General features: G+C 49.3%; 1 long non-coding RNA gene across 1 annotated transcript; it reads left to right on the top strand.

Moving 5' to 3' along the window:
- Positions 1 to 9,568: 9,568 nt before the first annotated feature.
- On the top strand, positions 9,569 to 19,385 carry LOC122381285. Its single transcript, XR_006256509.1, has 2 exons — positions 9,569 to 11,130; positions 18,501 to 19,385. It is a non-coding gene; the product is annotated as an uncharacterized LOC122381285 (long non-coding RNA).
- The last annotated feature ends 210 nt before the right edge of the window (positions 19,386 to 19,595 follow it).

Here is a 19,595-nt window from a genome sequence, read left to right as displayed (position 1 = left end):
TGCCTACACGAAGGCGGTAAGACCTATCAAATCGCCGGATACTGTTACTCGCAGATAATAAATGCAGCCTCGTTACTCGTTAGCATACCAGATACCTGTTGGTGGGCCGTCCTAACCGATCTTTAGGGTACCTATTGCTGGCCTAATCGAGACCATACGGCTAGTGAAATCGTATATGGAGAATCGACTGCTGAGCTTTTCGCCTCTATAGGCCCAGTAGTTCCTGAGTTATAGAGTGGCTATTGGATTTAAAAAAAAAACGCTCAGGTGACCTTCAAGATCATTGAGGCCACCTGAGGTCACCATATTCGAAACGGTTGGTGAAATCTTATATGGTACGGTGAATCGACTGGAGATGTTTTGTCTCGGCCAGCCCAGCAGTTCCGGTGTTATAAAATGGCTGCTTTTAGAGGCAACAACACCGTCCGTCGTTTTCACCCTCAGGGTGCTGAAATCCTTCTTCTCCACCGTCCACGCCGCAACCCCCACTCCGGGCTGAACAGGCACCTTCATCTCATGCGGGCTGCTCCCTTGGGCCTTGGAGCGGCACGCTGCTCCCGAGGGAGCGCACCCCGTAGCCGCCGGTGCAGAAAGTGCTTAAAGGTAGTGTGCCACCTTTGAAAGATTTTCCGTTTTATTTTTCCTAGGATAAGAAGCTTCTGTTTTTACCTAATATCGCAAAAAATCAAAAATGGGCCTGGAATAGTGCCTTTTTCGCCTAAAAGTTTATCGGTTTTTAGATATGTATAACAACTGTAGTGGGCTCACCTGCAAACAGGCGTCGGGCAACAATCGCGAATGCGGCGCACTTGTGACAATAAGCAAAGGTCATTATAGTGTTACGACCATACGACGTACGGGAATGAGTTATCAGCTGTCTAATCGTAGACAACACAATGTCGAGCCTTAAACTGTAAGCCTGTATTGGTATTGTTTCTTAAATTTGGCTGTCGAACATTAATTTGTGGTTTGAAATATGATTTTATGTAAAATAATTGATATGAAACAGCCGTCTCTTAAGTTATGACCCCATTACACCACACGCAAGTGGCAGAAATGACAATGATCAGCTGACGCATTTTTCTTGGCCGAAGTCAGAGCGCGCGGCCCGACGCACCACGCGTATTTGGAAATTCCGACCTCGACGAGCATCAGAAGCCACCTAAAGGCCGGGCTCCACTACGCGTTTTTTCCGTGCGTTTTATCCGAGACATCGGTTTTTGCGGGAAATCGTTCCCGAAAAAAAAGTTCGCATCATTGCTCAACATTGGGCAAGCTACACTGGGAACGATGTCACGCAAAACACGACAACTTGCAAATTCCGTACCGATTTTAAGGAAATCTCGGTAAAACGCATGACGATGTCACGCAAACTCGGAAATCTCGTACCTATAAAAAGTTCAATTATTTGAACTTTTCATCGTTTTTTGCGTGATCTCGGCCGGGAAACATGACTTGCGCGCTGCGGCAGACAGTGTGAATGTAATTTTGTGTTTGTTTTTAACGTTGTTAAATATGTTTCCAATTCTTGTGTTGAAGCTAGGAAATTTTTGTAGAAGTTTTTTTTAGTGTGAGATGAGTGAAGAGGATGAGTGAAGGCAAGAAATGATGAACATAGCAACCCTACATATTTCATTTTGCGCTTAAGGCAGTGTCAATGCAGGGGAAAATGGTTTTAATTCAAATAGAAATTGGCGCAGTAGTGATAGGTTGGTTTGAAATTAAATGAACTAGCTGCAACACTTGCGGACCTATAGCTCGGAGGCCGGGGCCAATCGTAAAAATGATTCATTTCTATACATGTATTGCCCAGATTGGAAAAGACACATATGCCGAGTATGTATGTCCTGTGCCATGACGCGTGTTGTGGTATTGGGTTTTTATTGGAACATCAACTAATTCAGACGCTCAAACAGGGGTGAGCGTCCGAGGCACCGGAACACCCCTGGTTGATATAGCCTTGGTCAGTAGATGTGCACAGTGCACACGCGCTTTTTGTAAAAGTGGATTATTTCGGCACAAATAGGCACCCAACTCATTCAGGGTAAGTGATGCAGAAATTTCAGCTCAAAATTGCTTGTGTCGAGTTTCGGCGCATGAGGGTCTCACGGGCGTCCAGCTAGTGTATGGATGTTTTCCAGTCTGGCGCATTGCCATAGGTAGGCGGAATGTTAAAGGTAGTGTGCCAGCTTTCTTGGACCGTATGGAGTTAATGGCCCAGATAAGGAGAACCGGATTTTTAGAACTTATCCCTACCTTCAAAACTCATGGAAACGTCTTAAATTCTTCAAATTTTGAGTACCCCAGTGCGAAATTCGCCCCGACGGGTTGTCGGTCGTACCCCAACCACATTTCACACCACTATGAACAATAAATGCACACACTGAAATCGCTATTACCGATATGCTCATCCAATCAAGTTTCGATAAACCCGTTCATCATCATCTCCTGCGGTTTCGAACACGCCTGTTAGGTGGCTTCTGATGCTCGTCGAGGTCGGAATTTCCAAATACGCGTGGTGCGTCGGGCCGCGCGCTCTGACTTCGGCCAAGAAAAATGCGTCAGCTGATCATTGTCATTTCTGCCACTTGCGTGTGGTGAAATGGGGTCATAACTTATAAGACGGCTTTTTCATATCAATTATTTTACATAAAATCATATTTCAAACCATAAATAATGTTCGACAGCCAAATAAAAGAAACAATACCAATACGGGCTTACAGTTTAAGGCTCGACATTGTGTTGTCTACGATTAGACAGCTGATAACTCATTCCCGTACGTCGTATGGTCGTAACACTATAATGACCTTTGCTTATTGTCACAAGTGCGCCGCATTCGCGATTGTTGCCCGACGCCTGTTTGCAGGTGAGCCCACTACAGTTGTTATACATATCTAAAAACCGAAAAACTTTTAAGCGAAAAAGGCACTATTCCAGGCCCATTTTTGATTTTTTTTTTTGCGATATTAGGTAAAAACAGAAGCTTCTTATCCTAGGAAAAATAAAATGGGAAATCTTTCAAAGGTGGCACACTACCTTTAACCCGCGCCGTGCTGGTGGCCTGAACTTTCCGCCGAGTGCTGGGGGGGGGGGGGGCGTTTTCACGCCCCCGTCTAACTCGGCTCCTGGGCCACGTAGCGACACGCGGTAAGCGGCAATCGAAAGAGCGTCAAAAATAAGGACGAAAACACTTCGGTCATTTTTTGGGTCAGGTCAAAGGTCAGGTCACCAGAGGTCACCAAAGGTAAAATGTTGACTATTTCAACATTTTGGAAACTGCCAACGGCTATCTCGGGAACCGATAGAGCTACAGCGCCGCGGAAAAGCGCATTCGATAGCCCTTTTACAGACCTTTCTGAGTAATGTTCTCAGATTTGAGCTCAGGTCAACGGTTTAGCCTCTAGAGGGCAAAAACTCCAAAAATAGCCGTTTTTACGAAAAACGTTTTTTCGTCAATAACTTTTGACTCATAAGCGCCATGACATTACTTTTGCCAGCATCGTGTTCCTCTCGTCGAGACGCGTCGAATGAACTATTTGTTGACCTTGAAAGGTCATTTTGAAAATTTGACCTCAGGTCAAGGTCATGACCTGACCGAAAAGGGTCATGTTGCATATCAGTCGATCCGTATCGTCGAGCTGAACACATCTGACGTGTTTTCACCGCTCTAGCACGTCTCTATCAAAAGTTATAGCCAAAAAACTGCTGGCGACCGTTCATGACCTGAGATGACCTCAGGGGCACACAGAGGGGTCACAGGTGCATTTTTCCTATTCAGTGTGTCATGTTTACCTATGAACCGATGTTTGAGAGCGTTTTGAACGATATTCGTCCAAAAGAGGCGCATTTCAATTTTCTCCCATTGACTTATAATGGAGAGGTCGCAAAATTGACCTGACCTTAGGTCACAGATATCAAAAATCCGAGATATACATTTTATACATACTGTTACTCATATCAATCGCTGAAAGTTTCAAAGTGATCGTTCAGTCGGTGTAGCTATAGCGAGCCTTTGAACTTTTTCTGAGGTAAGGTCACTTGACGTGACCTGGTGACCTGACCTTGAACGGCCTATGTCTGAAATTTTCACAACATGTGCGGCAGTGTTCGCCACGGGCCGAAAAATCCTAGTCCAGCCCAGCCCAGGCCCATGGGTTAACAGCCCGGCCCAGCCGGAGCCCATTCATGGTAAAAGCGTCAAAGCCCAGCCCGGCCCAGCCCGTCAAAAATGAATGGGTTAAAAATTATTGACACCACACAGCTACCCAAAGGTAGCAAAGGAACAATATTGTGCGAGCCGCATGCACAATGCACATTGCATGCGTGCTTTATGGACTTGTTTTTGAGTCTTGCACGGTAGTAAGTTATGTAGTTATAGTTTTTGTCTCAGTTGCGAACCCCTGACTCCACTTAACAGTTCCTTGCCCAGCCCATCCACAGCCCATCAATCCTTCATATTTGAGGGCCCAGCCCAGCCCGTAGCCCAGCCCAGCCCATGGCCCATTGGGCTGGCCCAGCCCATGGCGAACACTGATGTGCGGAAATGATGTAGGAACACGTGTACCAAAAACGGCGGCGCTGCGCGCCGCCGTTTTTGAGATATTCGCGAAAAACCTGAGGGGGGGGGGGGCGTAAAAACGCCCCCCCCCAGCACGGCGCGGGTTAAGAATAAAAAATCCCTTGCCCTCTTCAGCCACCAGTGGCTAGCTATGAAACAAGTTATGTATTTAAGCAAGTTTATCATGGGTGCAAGGCTAGCAACATGTGCAAGACACTTCAGCATCAAATTCTGCTCAATTTTGTCATTTGTGCCCTTCAAAAAATAAACAGGTACATCAAAAGGAATGTACACGCCGAGCACAGAGGCTCTGGCGTGAGAAAGCCCAGCCTTGTGCCGTGCTGCCATCCAATTGTTGAACATGATTGAACTGGGTGCGGGTGAAGATTGATTGGTGGGTCCATGCTGCTATGCAACAACCTCTGCTTAGTGGGCACCCGGGCTCAAAGCCACCCACTCAATCCTTCAGACAAATTTTTATTAAAGTTTGGTTTACTTTTTATTAAATGTACCTAGCAAAGCACCTTCTTTATAGGCTCAAAATAAACAAAGTGTGATTTTCCGCGTGGTGGAGCCTGGGTTTAATGACAACAATGTCACGTGCTTCAGGATGACAAGCAAAACACGATATCACGCAAAAACCGACAAATTGCAAAACCGATTTCACGCAAAAACCGATGTCTCGGATAAAACGCGCGTGAAAAAAAACGCGTAGTGGAGCCCGGCCTTAACAGGCGTGTTCGAAACCGCAGGAGATGATGATGAACGGGTTTATCGAAACTTGATTGGATAAGCCTATCGGTAATAGCGATTTTAGTGTGTGCATTTATTGTTCATAGTGGTGTGAAATGTGGTTGGGGTACGACCGACATCCGTCGGGGCGAATTTCGCACTGGGGTACTCAAAATTTGAAGAATTTAAGACGTTTCCATAAGTTTTGAAGGTATGGATAAGTTCTAAAAATCCGGTTCTCCTTATCCGGGTCATTAACTCCATATGGTCCAAGAAAGCTGGCACACTACCTTTAAGGGTCGGCCTGTCCATTCGGACGGGCTCTATTCCCTATTCCCCTGATTCCTATTATCCCTCCGGCTCTGAAATGGTCTTGTCAGATCGAAAGGCCTAACCCAACAAAACAAACAAACAAAGAGGCAACAAAACAACGCTCGAAGGTGACCTCCCAAGGTCACCAAGGTCATTTGAGGTCAACATTTTCGAAACGTCGATGCCATTGCATAGGTACGGCGAATCGATTGGTGGCGTTGTCTCGATTGGTTGGTCCAACAGTTTGGGTAAGGTGCCTAATTAGCGACCCCCTTAATTTGAACCGTCATTGCTCACGCTCTGTGGGTGCCACTGTATTACTGGCTTGATTTTCGGAGAGATCGTTCATTTTTCTATTAAAATATAGTCATTTTCTGCCCCAATATTCACTAACTTATTTGTAGTGAGTATTTTGGCAAACCATTGCAAAAAAACGCTAATAGGGAACTATTCCCGATTAGCGACCGGGGAGGGTCGCTAATAAGTCTATGGGTTTCCCCATATTAAAAATGGCAAAAAATGCGACGCCTGAAAATATGAAATATGATCTCAAAAAGGTGACCTATACGCAAAGCACTCAATTACTCGAACAGGAACGTTTATCCAACACATTTGCGTAAGTAAAAACTGATCACGTGATGCACCGAAGGCGAAAAGAAGGCGGAAACCCAAATTTTGCGGGCTATCTCGTATGATATTCGAGGTCCGCGCTGAATTCGGCACCCCTGCAGTCGGTGACGACATTTGGCATCCCCTGCCACACATTGCAAGCTTCAGCAACACCTCATTTTCATTTCTCTCTTTTCCCCTTTCTTTCCCTTCTTGAGCTATTTGCGACCATGTCAGGCGCAAATAGGAAATATGAGTTGCGACACATTTTTAACCAGACATGTGCGTGGATCCGAGAAAATGGATCTGGGATCTGATCCCACGGATCCTGATCTCGGATCCAACGGGATCATAGATCCAGCTCTGTAATTTATCGAGAGATCCGTAGGGATCACAGATCCGAATCTCATTTTTTGCTTGAGATCCAGTGAGATCATAGATCCTCACTTATTTTTTGTCAACACATATATCCCAAAAGAACGCTTGTTTCAACTCACAAACATTCTGTTTTAGTGATTTTCTGTGATCGCACGTCATAATCCATAGGTTTGTGTCACTTACTGGCATAGAAACCCTTTAAAACATGGTTTCAGATGTGGTGCATGGTGGGATCCACTCAGAGCATAGATCCATGTTCTAAATTTATCGTCAGATCATATGAGATCATAGATCCTAGATGTATTTTTCACGCCGGATCCGGTGGGATCATAGATTCCAACTTGTATTTTGCTTCGAGATCCACTGAGATCATAGATCCATCACTCGGATCCATGCACATGTCTGTTTTTAACCATCATGCTGTGCACAGTTGAGCGATTCACTATGGGAAAACGGCAATCAATTGAAAAAGGAATGTCGATTCAGAATAATAAAGGTGTATCATCCTAATGTGCATCGCTTTTCATCAGAGAGGGCCCAAACAAACATACCTACACGTTTTGGATAAGAAACTCGTCATTTTTATTTAAACTCACCTGAAACGTCCCACCAGAAAAATCGACGACCGGAAAATAATTTAATTTTATAACCAAAGTATGGCTGACCTTTTGACGATATTTTTACCCCGTTTTCTCCTGCCAATTTTTCTGTAGGGAGGTAGGTCGCAAATCGGAAAGGGTCGCTAATTAGGCACCTTACCCTTATACTTCCTGAGTTATAGAGTGGCTGTTAAATTCAAAAACGCTGGTGACCCCCCAAGATAATTAAGGTCATCTAAAGTCACCATATTCGAAAAGGCCCACTCGAACTCGCATACGGTGTGCCGATTGGTGATGCTTTCGTCTCGATATACCAGGCCCCAGTAGGTATAACCCGCGCACCGACGGGGGGGGGGGCGGATATCCGCCCCCCTGAGGTTTTTCGCAAATAGCGGGAAAACCGCGGCGCGTAGCGCCGCGAAATTTGGTACGACTATTCCCTCATCAATTTCACACATGATGTGCAAGTTTGAACCTCCTACCTTTTAACCCTATTCCTGGCGGGGGGGGGCCTCAGGAGCCCCCCCCCCTGAGGTTTTTTGGTTATTTCTCCCAAACGCGTTGAGCTAGGAAGCTCAAATTTTCTGACTTTTCCTAAAAGGCTTCTACGCAACATGTCTGTAAATTTTGAGTTGATCTGACCTCAGGTCAGGTCACCAGAGGCGGTTTGGTGACCCTACCTCAGAAAAGTTTGCAATCACGCCAGAGCTAGAGTTTTTGACCGATCAATTTCTTCTCTTCAGGCTTTAGTTAGGGTACCAGTATGTGCAATTTGTATATCTCGGAATTTTGATATCGGTGACCTAAGGTCAGGTCAGTTTCGCGACTTCCCCATTATAAGTCAATGGGGGAAAAATCAACTCCCTGTTTTTACCACTAAAACGGGTCGGAATGGCCCCATATACCATACATGACTTCATATACGATCAACCTTCACTACCTTGAGGTCTGTTTTGCTGTTGGGCAGCTGTGAGGTCATGTGACGTCATCAAAGGTAACCAAAGGTTTTTGGCCAATAACTCCGTACAGGAACAAGATACAGACGCGTGGATGGTCTCATTGTGTTCAGCTCGTCAAGACGCATCGAATGATATACATGATGACCTCGAGGTCACGTGACCTGAGGTCAACCTTTGACCTTGACCTTTCGAGGTCAACATATATATCATTCGATGCGGATTGACGAGAGGATCACGATGATGCCCTTAGTTTGTTCCTATCTTGACTAATTCGAAAGTTATTCGAGAAAAACTCTCTCCATATCTAGCGCCGCCATTTTGAGTTTTTCGACCCCGGTGACGTCATCTTTGACCTGACCTGAAAATGACCTTAGTAAAAATTGTAGTTCTTGACCGTGCGTATCCGATGCCGTTTACCGCTTGTCGCTATCTTGCTTCGTTCTCGAGATCTCAGGGGGGGGGCCGAATCGGCCCCCCCCGCCAGTTTCTTGTCCCGGCGGAGCCCGCCAGGAATAGGGTTAAGGTCAGGTCACCAGGTCACTTTGAATGACCCAACCTCAAGCCACTTTTTTGCAACTTTGTCACCGTGCCAGAGCTACAGTAGATGTCGGAGGCCTTTGAAAGTCGCAGGATGTTATTAGGTCATTAGTAGCTACAATTTGTATATCTCGGAATTTTGATATCGGTGACCTAAGGTCAGGTCAATTTCGCGACCTCCCCATTACCTACCTAAGTCAATGGGGAAAAAATCAACTCCCTGTTTTTACCACTAAAACGGGTCGGAATGGCCCCATATACCATACATGACTTCATATACGATCAATCTTCACTACCTTGAGGTCTGTTTTGCTGTTGGGCAGCTGTGAGGTCATGTGACGTCATCAAAGGTCACCAAAGGTTTTTGGCCAATAACTCCGTACAGGAACAAGATACAGCCGCGTAGATGGTCTCATTGTGTTCAGCTCGTCAAGACGCATCGAGTGATATACATGATGACCTCGAGGTCACGTGACCTGAGGTCAACCTTTGACCTTGACCTTTCGAGGTCAACATATATATCATTCGATGCGGATTGACGAGAGGATCACGATGATGCCCTTAGTTTGTTCCTATCTTGACTAATTCGAAAGTTATTTGAGAAAAACTCTCTCCATATCTAGCGCCGCCATTTTGACTTTTTCGACCCCTGTGACGTCATCTTTGACCTGACCTGAAAATGACCTTAGTAAAAATTGTAGATCTTGACCGTGCGTATCCGATGCCGTTTACCGCTTGTCGCTATCTCGCTTCGTTCTCGAGATCTCAGGGGGGGGGGGGGCGGTCATCCGCCCCCCCGTCGGTGCGAAGTTGGCGCAGACCCCCGTCGGTGCGCGGGATAAGTTTCCGAGTAGTAGAATGGCTGCAATAAGCTTGAAATCGTTAAGTTGTGTGGGAAACTTTTCCCCTCCAACGCGGCCAGGCCGTGGCTGCCGCCGGACCCGGCGGACCGCTACGCGACCGCATCGTCACCCCACCAGCTGATGGGCGTAGAACCATCCCTTCCGCCCCGCATTGCCGGAGGCCGGGGGCGGAATGCGGCAGCGGCCGCGCTGGGCCGCGCAAACATCCGCAGGGGAGGACGCGGCGCGGCGAAACCACGGAGCGGCGCAGCAGCGCGACCAGCGGAGAGTCCATGAGACCCAGGTGCCTCCGCCGGCGCGGGTGGACCCAGCCGGGCCACCTGGCACCGCCCCTGCGAGCTCATCTTCTTCATTACCTGTTACGATCACCTGGCCGGCCGACTCCCACCGTTCGGCGCCGCCTGTCACTTGGAGGGGAACAACAACAACCCCTCTGGGCAGCAATCAGGGCAGGCCGGCGGCCGGACGGACCGTTACTAGGTCGAGTCGGCGGCACCATCTACTTCCTCGTTCTGCTCTGCACTGTTCTGCTCTGCACTGTTCTGCTCTGTCCTGTTCTGCCCTGCCATGTTCTGTGCGCTCTGTCCTGCGGGACTAGCCTTGCGTGCCGCGCCCGAGGCAAATGCCAACCGCCGGAGGCGCGGTATATAAGCTGAGTCCCGCAGTGATCTCTCTCTCTCTTCGCGCTCCTCGGGAGCTACGTATTGGAGTCGACTGCCCGTGCGCGTTGTGCGTCCCTCATACCTACGCACTGCAGCCATGTAAGTACTAAGTAGAAGGGTGCGGCCCTTATTGGGGCTTTGTATATAGCCGTGACCAGTGTAATAATGTGTGCGCATGTAAATAATTACCTTGAAAACTTGCACAGTCTGTTGTGGGACAAATGGTGGGGGAGAGAATGAACGGCGAACTGAACTGAACGGCACCGAACTTGGCAAACGTAACATAGAGCAGCTCGGAAGCTCAAACAAACGCTACCTTTTAAACGACACAGTTAACTTCGGCACGCCACGCTACCAATAGTAATCCCAACCGTAGCAATGATAGAAATAAGGAACGTAACAACTTATAGAGAGAAAAAATAGTTTCACAGTGGTGACAGCGGTGGGATTTAAAACTGACTTGTTTTATTTTAAGCACGCCTAAGGCGAGCTAATTAATTTATTGTCGGTTCCGCTCCAAACAGGGCGGCGAACCCAACGTTTTTTTTTTTTGCAATATATTTCTTAGATTGTGATTTTGTTTTCCCTTTAAATGTAAGTCATGTATGTAGGTATCGGGCCGTTCATGTTCGCAGTGGTTCATCTCCCCCAGCTGTCCCGGCCAGTGGGCCAGGCGGGCGGCTCGGCCCTCGCGGTCAGTCACCGCGGGGTGCCAGCGCCGGCTCGCGGCGGTCCCGCGGCAATTAGGCCCTGCCCTCCGCTCTGTCTGATTGGTGTAGGGACGGAGGATGGGCGTGGCCAAATTGAGTGTGGGGCTGAGGGGTGCCTCTGAGGACAGTGTATGTCCAGGTGTTCTTCCGCGTCATTGCTGAGGGTTCTCGGGCCCATTCGTGCATTGTGCTGAAAGCAACGAAATTTGAGGTGAGCGATGGAATTCGCACTTATCGAAGTCGCGATTGCCCTACCAGTGACCCGGGACGATTGTTTATGAGGGACCGGCTACCGTCTCATATTTCAAGTGTACACGACCCAAAGCCCATCAACTGAGCGGTAGGCCAAGCGCGGCTTCGGGCCAAACGTTGTGTGGGGTGAAGCGCTGCTCCACGCCTGATTGGGACTGCAGCCCATCAGAGCAAAGTGGGCATATAAACAATCGTCCTGTGTGAGTCAATACCCGACTAGAGATGGGTTAGTTTGGGGGTAGAGGCCGTGAGTCCATGACGCTACTCGTTTTATTTTCGCTTTCAGCACGATGACCGATCCGGAGTCCCGAGAACAACAGGCGGGAGGCACCACCGGGACCAATATGTACTCGGAAAATTATTACACCCTCCCATCAGAACGCCCGCAGCCGGAAGCTCCTGTGGATTCGTCCGGAGCCCCAGGTCAGTCCGGTATACGGGGAACTGCTGGAATGGGCGGTGTGGTGGAAGGCGTCCGTGCACTGCAGTTAGGAGAGAGCAGCGGTCAACACGTAGAGTCCTTTTTCTTGCGTCAACTGGGTCATTTTAAAGGAGAATACAACGGCGAGGCCATTACAGAGTGGACCGATAAAGTAGAGTTGTTGAAGGAGATCGCGGAAGCCTCTGATGCGGAGATTTTGCGTGTCCTTCCGCTCCGCATGTCATCTCGTGCGGTTCAGTTCATGAGAGGATTTCTAGCCTCAAAACCAGTCTCAGAGCGAACCTGGAGAAATGTTAAGAGTGCCCTTCTGACCCAATTCGGAGGGAAAATCGAACCCACTCAGCTGGTCAACCAGCTACAGCAGGCGAAAATGGGAAGGGACACTCCCGTCCGTGAGTTCGCCCTCCAAGTAGGTCGACTCGCTCGACTAGCATACCCCGAGTTATCAAGTGATCTTGGTACCCCCGAGCAAAAGAAGCTCCAGCATACCATGTTTAACAGAATTGCTCTTGAGCAGTTCACGGCCGGGCTTCCTCCGCTCTTGAGCCGTCCCATTCTGGAAAACCGTGTCACAGACTTCCAAGATGCTGTTGAGTTAGCGGCACATCATGAAGAGATAAATGCCAGATACATGAAAAAGTCAACCATTCACGCAATGCATGAATTCGAGGCAGGGTCTCACCCAAACCAAGCTCCCAACAGCAACAGCTCCGGGAGAAATAGCTCGGGCCCTGAAAATTCGCGTGGTCGCAACAGGACCCCAGGCCGGCGCGGTAAACCTTATCGCAACAATAAGCCAGTGATCTGCCATCGGTGTCATAAGCCAGGGCACTATAAGAGGGATTGTCAGGTCGGGATAGGTTGCGAGGTCTGTGGAGAGGCTGATCACATTATGGTTGACTGTCGCAACATTGTTTGCGCCCTGTGCAAGGGAAACGGTCACCCTGCCAACAAGTGTCCTTCAAAAAACTCCCAGGGCCCAGCGCCGAGCCGGCCAAACATCAGCTGATGCAGCTCAAGGTCGGGCGGCGCGAGCTGTATGCTCTGGTGGACAGTGGTGCTCCGGTTTCACTGCTCAGTGCGGAAACTTATCGCGAGCTACAGCCAAATGGTGACGAATCTCTTTTACCTCCTAAGGTAAACCTAAAATCAGTGACAGGTCAACAACTCGAAATATTAGGCACGGGAGAGTTGCTTTTTGAGATTTCCGAAAACGTGACGGTGAAGCATCAGTTTCAAATAGCAAAAAATCTACAGCCTTATGAAGCGATTCTAGGATTAGACTTCTTGGCCGACCCCAGTCGACAAATTCAACACGAGTTGTCAAACTACGTCCTTACATACAACAAACTTCCCATTCGACTTTTCAACTCGGATCACCACCGACCATGTGCAACCGTGATACCGATCAGGGCTAAAGGACGACACCAGTACGTTGGGCCCCATTCGGTAACATTCATCAGAGTTGAGGCCGAGAAACCCACACCGGACTCTGCTCTGGAAACCGCGGAAAATTTTGAGTTTCAACCTCACATCGTTTCCGCCGGAGAACCTCAGCCCATTCCGTGTTTGTTCGATCATCAGCAGTACCACTCAAATGACCTTTTTGTAGGCTTTCTCAATATGTCTGACCAGGGCGCGGTCATCAGAAATGACGAACCAGTTGGATTTTTGACCTCAGTCAGCGCACAGCCATTTCATGACCTTGTGGCCACCGTCATCCGAGAGAGGGAGAAGGGAGCTCCCGGCGAGAAGGAGACAAAAGGTTCAGCTCATGAAACCGGCACAGCTGGTGCTGATGCATTCCTGAAAGCATTCGAGTACGGTGAGCTGACTTCGGCTCAGCTCAGCGATGTACAAAACATGCTACTTGAGTATCGCGATTGTTTTGTCATGGATGGAGATGAATTGGGTCTGTGTAATCGCGTGATTCACAGAATCGAAACCACCGTCGACGAACCAGTGGTAACCCAACCATATCGGGTCCCAAAGGCTTTAGAAGCAGGAGTCAAAACGCTCATTCAAAAGATGCTTGATCAAAACTTGATTAGGAAAAGCAATTCTGAGTACAGTTCACCAGTGGTGCTGGTCGAAAAACCAGACAAAAGCTTACGCTTATGTGTAAATTATCAAAAGCTAAACGCGATATGCAAAAAACGCATGTTTCCCCTACCAAACCCTGACGAGCTCTTGGCAAAGATTGGCGAAAACCAGCCAAAATGGTTTAGTTCCACGGATTTAGCGGCGGCCTTTCATCAAGTCCCAATTCACGAAGGCGACAAGCACAAGACTGCTTTCACTCTACCATGGGCAACCTATGAGTGGAACATTCTACCCACAGGGCTTAGCTCGTCCCCAATTTGTTTTGCCAGGCTCGGGCAAGAAATTTTTGGAGACCTTCTGTCGGAACAAGGATTAGTTTTGTTTATAGATGACCTATGTATGTACGGGCCAACTTTTGAAGATCACATTCAGACCTGGCGCAAAGTCCTAAAATTACTGAGAGAAAACAACTTGAAGCTAAAGCCGTCGAAGACGCATTTGTTCACACAGGAAGGGCTGAAATTTCTGGGACATCAAGTGGGGCCAGGCGGAATCGCACCGAACCCACAAAAGATCGAGGCCATTAAAGACTACCCAACCCCTGAAAACGTTAAGAATGTCAGGTCATTTGTTGCGCTTTGTTCGTACTTCCGCAAACATGTCCCATCATTTGCAGCACTAGCAGCCCCCTTGAACAAACTGACCAGAAAGGGACACAAATTCCAATGGACTGAAGAGTGTGAAAAGGCCTTCACCGGAATGAAAAATGCCTTGGTGAACGCCAATCTGTTGTCATTCCCTCAGTTTGACCGTGAGGTTTCGCCATTCATTCTAGCCACAGACGCCAGCGATGCTGGTATTGGGGGATGGCTGAGTCAAGAGATTGATGGAGAAAGACGGCCAATCTCGTTTTATTCCCGGACCCTTACATCAGCAGAATCAAACTACAGTACAATTGAGAAAGAAGCATTGGCCATCGTTGCAAGCATCAGGGCTTTTCATTATTATCTCCATGGTAGATTCTTCATACTTGAAAGTGACCATGCTCCACTTCGATACGTCCTATCAAACGAACAAAAGGGAAGGGTCCAAAACACGAGGCTCGAGAGGTGGAAGTTGGCCTTACAAGGCTTAGATATGCAGATCAGATACGTAGCCGGTCCCAAAAACACAGTTGCGGATTCGTTATCGAGAAGCCCCTTACCGATAGACTGGAAAGAATTCCAGAAACTCCCCGCCATAGACGACCCAGACATTGGCATCACCCTCGCTACCCTTTTCACCGACGCCGAAACAGACCAGCCTCATCCACGGGTGGCGGCTGCCGATCCGACCCCTCCGACAGCAAGCCCTGTCGAACCACCCGTCCGCCCCGGCGGTCAGCCTGATACGGGGGCAGGCTCAGAGGTCCTAGGCCAGCTCCAGACGGACGCTAGCCAAACAAGGAAACAAACAGTCGACATCGGAACGCTGCAGAGGCAGGACGACCTCTGGAGCCCTCTGATTGACATCCTGGAGGGCAAACGAAAACGCGGGACGCCAAAGCTCTGGAGTCAACTCCCGGAGTTCCATCTCGATGACTCAGGTGTCTTGGTTTATCAGCCGCAGGGCGCTAAACCACGCAAGGTGGTGCCCTCATCTCTCGTTTCACAGCTCATCTCGGAAAGCCACGACCACGCTCTCGCTGGGCATTATCATCCGAAGGCTGTCCATGAAAGATTGAAGGAGCATTATTACTGGCCGTCAATGTGGAAAGACATCAAAGCATTTTGTGACAGCTGTGTCAGATGCCACAGCGTCAAAACAAATCACAGAGACAGGCCTGCGCAGCTTGGCACCAACCCACCCGCATATGGACCGTGGGAAACCCTTCATACCGACATTCTCGGACCACTTCCAGAAACCCCAGAAGGATTCAGATGGGTTCTTTTGGTGGTATGTGCCTTCTCCAAATTCGTAGAGCTGGTGCCGCTGAAAGACACCACAGCTGAGACGGTCGCAGAGGCTCTAGTTAACACCTTCTATAGGTACGGCATTCCTCATGAGCTCATCTCAGACAACGGCGTCCAGTTCCGGGCGAAGCTTCTCAAAGAAATTAACAACCTGCTAGGAGTCAAACACATCTTTATTTCGGCCTACCACGCACAAGCAAATTCAAACGCTGAGCGCATGTGTGGGATCGTCAAAAACATGATCGCAACTTCCCTCAACCGCTCACAACGAGAATGGAATCAGTTTCTGGGTGCTACACAGCATGCCATCAATGCTTCCTACCAAACAACAAACAAATGGAGCCCAGCATTCCTCATGTTTGGCAGACATTTCCAACTTCCAATAGAAAAAGCCATGTCATCTGAACTGTCTCCTAACTCAGGCGAGTTAGAAGATTTGGTCACGATTCTGAGGGAACGTCAAGCTGATGCAATTACGCAAGTAATTAGCAATCAGAAGGACGCCCGGAAAAAGCAACGAGAGTGGTACAACCGCCGCGCGCGTGAAAAGGGTTTCGAAATTGGGGATCTGGTCTATGTCTACACGCCTTCAGTTAAAACCGGAAACGCTCGAAAGTTGACCGCAAAATGGCGCCCAGGCTTCGTGATTGAAGGAAAGCATCGGAACGGTCTCACGTACGAAGTTCGTAAGCCGGGCTCACACAAACCAGCAGACGCAGTGCACGTGGACCGCTTGAAGCCCTGCCCGCAGTCCCACGTATATCGGGCTGCTGGGAAGGCCGGACGGGTTCTCGGGAGCAGCCGAGCCGTTCAGGCCCAAGAGACCCTCCATAGACAATTAGAAAAGCCGGGACGGGGAGATGACGGAGAAACTGACGGCTCGACCTCGGATGAGGACAACTTTTTTCCAGGTCGACGCCAGACCAGGCGTCTGTCGGGGACAGGGACCGCTGCTGGAGACGCCAGCAGCGGCATCACCACGGTGCTGGAGGCGGTGGAGGAGCCGCAGCTCCAGGAGGGCTTTTCGTCCTCCTCGGGAGCAGAGGCCCAAAGTGACTCCACGTCCACAGGCTCCTCAGGAGAGGAGGGGTCGGCACGGCCGACCCGGGGCAACGCCGTGTGGCCCAGGAGGTCCCAGCGGGAAAGGAGACCCCCTGACCGTTATAGTCCCTGAGGACCTATATGGCCTTGCCCTGAGGAAACTGAGTTGGGAGTAAAGTAAGGATAGCTTTGCAATCAGTTTGCGCCCCAGTATGATGGTACATGGCTTCAAGTGTATAAATGTGTTTATAAGGCGAACAGACATTCCAGTGGATATTGATTTCAGTGCCTTCAGCACGGCTATCGTTAGCGGAGAAACAAGTACGCAGGTAGGTAACAGACTGTAGGGCTCGCAAGTCGCAAGTGTCTAAAATGTTATTGATGGTTTAATATTGCTTACTGCCAAACATGCAAGCGTTGCAACATCGGCCAATCAAGTGGTCAGATGCAAGGGTACAGTGCATTAGCTGCTAAAGTTACCGTAACAGAAATGTGATTAAATGTGTTGAATCATTTTGCCTAGAGGACTATGATGTTGTTAATGAATGTAAAGGACGCGGTGGCCTACTTGTTCCTAACCTTGTCCGAGGTACAGCACATTTATTTTACCAAATACCGTCTGCATACCTATGTCTTCCGGCGAAGTCAATGTCTTTTTTTTTCAGTCAGTCTAAATGGAGTGCCATGAATAAGAGTGAGCGCTGCCAGAAGGCCAATAATTGCATCCGAACGCTGAACTGCCGAGACTAACTAGAACGCCAGGTAACGGTCATAAAAGTACAGCTCTATCGAAACAAGCATATTTGAACAACTAGACCAATTCTGCGGCAATGTCCATCCCTGGCCGTTACAAATGACGAGAATTGGGCAACGATGTTCTGAGCGAACTCAGCCTCCCGCGATATCATGACTCACAGTTGTCCGGTGTATGGAGCGTCGGCTCTAGTTGCAGTACCTACTTGCAGTGGCAGATAGCCAAGCGCCAAAAGGTTGCAAAGACAGCCCAGGCAGCACAAAGTGCACACCTGCTGCTCGCTTCTTGGGACCCTACAGCAGTGAAACCCATCGGCGTCCACAGCGGTGGTCTCCGTCTTCAACATGGGTCGACTCCATTGCAGATAGGAGGAGTTCGCGTCAGAGTGAGCTATCACTGTCTGGAAGGTCACCATTAGCGGGCTAAAAGGGTCACAAAGTCATGGCAAACTGTCCAAGCACAATGGTACTGGCACCTGCACACCGGCAGTCTTGTGTAGTCCAACAAATGGGACGGTCAATTACGCTCGGGACAGAGATGCTCGGCTGTCACTAAAATGGCATCAGTGATGGGACGTCACGGAGTCGCCCAAAAATTACATTAATATACATATAAGTTGTACAATGCTTAAGGACTAGAATCCAGTGAAACGTCTGTTAACGTGGCAAGGCAAGAAGCCGATACTTTGTGTTTAGTTGTCCGAGTTTGGGATAAGGATGCGAATATACGGCAGAGCTGAGAGCGCTACTCTCACACTCAAAGGCACAAGAAAAGAATAAATTTAAGCAAAGTCATAACCAGTTATTACTGAGGCACGACTGTTTGACGCCATTCCGCTCCTCTCACGACCAAGTTTAAATCCTAGTCCACATTGGTTCCAAATGGCCATTTATTTTGTAAATGACGAGGAAGTAACGCATGTCATGCAGTACCAAGGCGACAGCAACGCAGTAACGCAGTAAGAAATATTAAACCATAGTTGAGGATCTAGAGGAAGCAGTACCGGGGCAGAGCTAGCTATACTGAGCTTTTGGATCTCCCAATTCAGTTGAAATATCAACATGTCCAGGATTTGACAGGTGCTCTATGACCCACAGATCTACCCGGAGTTCGGAATCGCTCTGTCATCTATATTCATCGGAGGGATGTGGGAAACTTTTCCCCTCCAACGCGGCCAGGCCGTGGCTGCCGCCGGACCCGGCGGACCGCTACGCGACCGCATCGTCACCCCACCAGCTGATGGGCGTAGAACCATCCCTTCCGCCCCGCATTGCCGGAGGCCGGGGGCGGAATGCGGCAGCGGCCGCGCTGGGCCGCGCAAACATCCGCAGGGGAGGACGCGGCGCGGCGAAACCACGGAGCGGCGCAGCAGCGCGACCAGCGGAGAGTCCATGAGACCCAGGTGCCTCCGCCGGCGCGGGTGGACCCAGCCGGGCCACCTGGCACCGCCCCTGCGAGCTCATCTTCTTCATTACCTGTTACGATCACCTGGCCGGCCGACTCCCACCGTTCGGCGCCGCCTGTCACTTGGAGGGGAACAACAACAACCCCTCTGGGCAGCAATCAGGGCAGGCCGGCGGCCGGACGGACCGTTACTAGGTCGAGTCGGCGGCACCATCTACTTCCTCGTTCTGCTCTGCACTGTTCTGCTCTGCACTGTTCTGCTCTGTCCTGTTCTGCCCTGCCATGTTCTGTGCGCTCTGTCCTGCGGGACTAGCCTTGCGTGCCGCGCCCGAGGCAAATGCCAACCGCCGGAGGCGCGGTATATAAGCTGAGTCCCGCAGTGATCTCTCTCTCTCTTCGCGCTCCTCGGGAGCTACGTATTGGAGTCGACTGCCCGTGCGCGTTGTGCGTCCCTCATACCTACGCACTGCAGCCATGTAAGTACTAAGTAGAAGGGTGCGGCCCTTATTGGGGCTTTGTATATAGCCGTGACCAGTGTAATAATGTGTGCGCATGTAAATAATTACCTTGAAAACTTGCACAGTCTGTTGTGGGACAAATGGTGGGGGAGAGAATGAACGGCGAACTGAACTGAACGGCACCGAACTTGGCAAACGTAACATAGAGCAGCTCGGAAGCTCAAACAAACGCTACCTTTTAAACGACACAGTTAACTTCGGCACGCCACGCTACCAATAGTAATCCCAACCGTAGCAATGATAGAAATAAGGAACGTAACAACTTATAGA

This window comes from Amphibalanus amphitrite, unplaced genomic scaffold (genome assembly GCF_019059575.1).
Source record: "Amphibalanus amphitrite isolate SeventyFive unplaced genomic scaffold, NRLGWU_Aamphi_draft 000117F_arrow, whole genome shotgun sequence".
Classification (NCBI taxonomy): domain Eukaryota; kingdom Metazoa; phylum Arthropoda; class Thecostraca; order Balanomorpha; family Balanidae; genus Amphibalanus; species Amphibalanus amphitrite.
The sequence above is the reverse complement of the archived record's forward strand: the minus strand, read 5'-3'. Positions and strand labels throughout refer to the sequence as shown.